Source organism: Pangasianodon hypophthalmus, chromosome 26, assembly GCF_027358585.1.
Source record: "Pangasianodon hypophthalmus isolate fPanHyp1 chromosome 26, fPanHyp1.pri, whole genome shotgun sequence".
In the NCBI taxonomy this organism is placed as follows: Eukaryota; Metazoa; Chordata; class Actinopteri; order Siluriformes; family Pangasiidae; genus Pangasianodon; species Pangasianodon hypophthalmus.
Genome location: NC_069735.1, coordinates 2,436,709 through 2,439,964, shown reverse-complemented (window position 1 = coordinate 2,439,964; position 3,256 = coordinate 2,436,709).

The window sequence follows — 3,256 nt, the reverse complement described above, 5'->3', positions numbered from 1 at the left end:
TGTGAGAAGATTAGCTGATCAAAACCATGTCAGATTTTCAAGCATAAAAAGAAACAGGTAAGCATGAATATTAAAACGGACATGATTCCTGTAGAATATGCTGTAATATGGAACTTAAGGCAACATGTTAAGACGCTGTCGCCTAAGGCTCATCAATTTCATGCAGTGGTCATATAATGAACAGCAGGAATGACTACTTTTTATTTCACTTCCTTGTGAAGCTGACGAGGAGTCCATATTTCAGCAAAAAAAGGAGATCAAGAAGGATTAATGGGTGTAGAAAAGATTCCACCAGCAAGATAATGATTTAAAGGGCTTATACCGCAGCGCTGCTTAATTCTGGATTCTGATTGGTCAGAAGGTGTTGATTAATTTTCTGTAACAGCAGCTCTTAGATTAAAGCAGCTGGAAATGACAGGTTTATATTAAAGTGCTCATTATCATTTCTGTAGTAATGGTGCATAATCTAAGTTTAATAATAAATGGATAAACAATGTGTGTTATTGTTGATATGGTGAAGAGAAGAGGTTTATTTAACATTTGCGAAAGAAGTCTCCAGTATCAGTGCTTTGTAACCACTGGAAAAGTTCAGAACAGATGAGTTTACACTGTTTACAACTGTTTATAGCCGCTATAGCATAAGTGACAGCAGGAACTAACTTGTGTCATGGAAGTTTCAGAATATCAAATGTAACTATAAATTAATATCATTTTGATGTTGGCGAATTTCTGTGGTATAAGAGGAATAAAACACTTCAGGATATATGGTTATAGGAAATTGTATAAATGTATATAATTTACAGTATATACAGAAAATATGGGATAGGAGGAAACAGGAGCACTGAGGTTTTGAGGAACCATCCAAAAGGCTCTGGCAGCTTCACGTAGTTGTCCCCCTGGGACAAAAAGTATCCCAAATGCTCTCTAGAATCAGGAAGTGTCTGAGCTAAAAAAGCTAAAAGGAGAAAACTGTTCATTCTTTATGCTGGGGCAATTTTGGTATTCTGCTACTCACCTGAATGACTAAGTATCTCTGAGGGCATCTTGCCGTGCTGCAGAACTCTTCAGCAAGCTCTTTGAACCCGGGCTGACTGTCAGCATCAATCATCTGACCTTGAGCAAGGATGAAGGATCATTAATGAGTCACAAAGTGAAGCAGCTCCCTTCAGCAGCAAATCAGTCAATGGCAAATTCCACCAGCTCAAAGCTCAAAGATTAAGAAGGAAAGAAAAAGACATAGTGTGAAGTTGCTTGCCAACTGATTTACTTTATTAAACCTGAATTACTGAAGTGATGAGCATCTGCGCTGATCATCAAAATAGTAATCCAGTCCATGTTTCTGCTTCATGCTGTTGCTTCTCAGTTCATTCTCTCTAAAGCTCACACTGCAACAGTTTATCTCAGTGAATTTACTTTTTATTTAATTACTCAAGCAATCAAACTGCATCACTATCTTTACATTTCCATGTGGTTATTAATGGGACAGTGATTAGAATCTTAACAGCTTTTCGTATAATTATAAGTAGAGTTAATGCAAGTGAGGTTTGATTTGACCATGCTTGACTTGCTTGGAAAAAACGAACATGCAACCAAACACACAAACAAACAAACAAAAACAACTGCATGCTGTAAGGAAACAGATGTGCACTTTAATTCTTACAACGTTTATGTGTTCGTTGTGTATCGAGATTTCTTTTTGCTTTAATAATATGTATTATTAATACTAGCGTGGCCTGCATGTTACGAGTTTCTGTGGACCAGCCTCCTCTCCTCCAAGTATATCATACCCTGAACATATAAAAGGCATGATCCTTAATAAAAATAATTTTAAAAAATTAGCATCCTTATTTTAATGATAATGTTTACCGTAGCTGCCCTTTTCATTATTATAGCATTATGGCATATAGTTATTAAATTATGATTACCTTACTAATTTTATGTCATTTGTATGAGATAATAACATTTCTTCTCATTCATATTGTGAGGTAGATCAAGGGAAGAAAGCTACCTTCACCTATTTCTCACCTTATGAGCACTTTTGAAAGAGTGCCCCAGGGTTCAATATTCAATCCTGTCATATTACATTCTGTCTGCAGACAGGGTGCAAATCTGTGTGATATGGAATTAGGATGTGAGGACATCTTGCACCTTGCTGTCCTGTTCATTTCAGTCTAAATCTGCAGGTTTGGCCATGGTCGTAGCCGTGACTTGATTGGTTCTGAGAATCGTAGGCTCTCTGTGCACATGTTTAAGCTCAGCCTGGCACATAACTGCTAACTTCTCACAGGAATAATGAAAATACAGAACCAACAAACAAACTAGAACCAGAATCGCTAAATTTCAATATACAATATATAATTTAATGTTTTTCAGGGTAATATTTTTCTTTAACTGTTTTTTTTTCTCAATTAAATTTTCATGACAATTAAGCACCAATGAAATGGATATGAGTGTTGATTTTTTTTTTTATTTTTTATAATAGCGACTCTGACAGTAGTGCACCTGCAAATCACAGTTTTATATTATATTCTTTATATTATATATACATATTTATATTCTAATATGTTATCGTTTCTATAGTAACTGCTTATTCACAGGGGACGCTCCAAAATCTAACCCAAGCGCAGGGCTGTTAAAGTAGCTAGAAGTGATACAGGGCAAAATTTCCGCCTGATCAGAAAAAAAAAAAATATCTAGGGCAATTGTAGTCTAATTAAATGCTATAATAAACACTTGATCAACCTCTAGTACACTATTTCAGAGATGGGCTGGGAAGTTAAGCTGGATGAGATGCAGATAAAGATGCAAATTAGAACAAGAAATGCCATTAATTGCCATGTTTCACTTGTGGTAATTGCTGCAATTTCAAAGACACTTGTGCTGTTTTTGTTCTCGTACATTTCAATTATGTGCAAATAAAACCCGACGGCACAGCACAAGACTTGACACAAGATCACAACCTTGCATGCACGCACACACACACACACACACACAATTAATTGTGAATGCAAATAGCGTTTGCATCATTTGCACCAAGTGATATTTACTGCATAATAAATACACAGAGAGGTTTATCCAAATCTGTAAAGCTTAAAATAAACCAAGTGCAGAAAATATCACAGCCAACACAAGATATCATTTTGAATTTGCATGTGATACTGAAATATTAAAGCACATACCTACACGTGCCTACAAGCAATTGTAAGGCACATACAAGAAAAAAACATATGGATGAGATACATTGCCATCTAACATC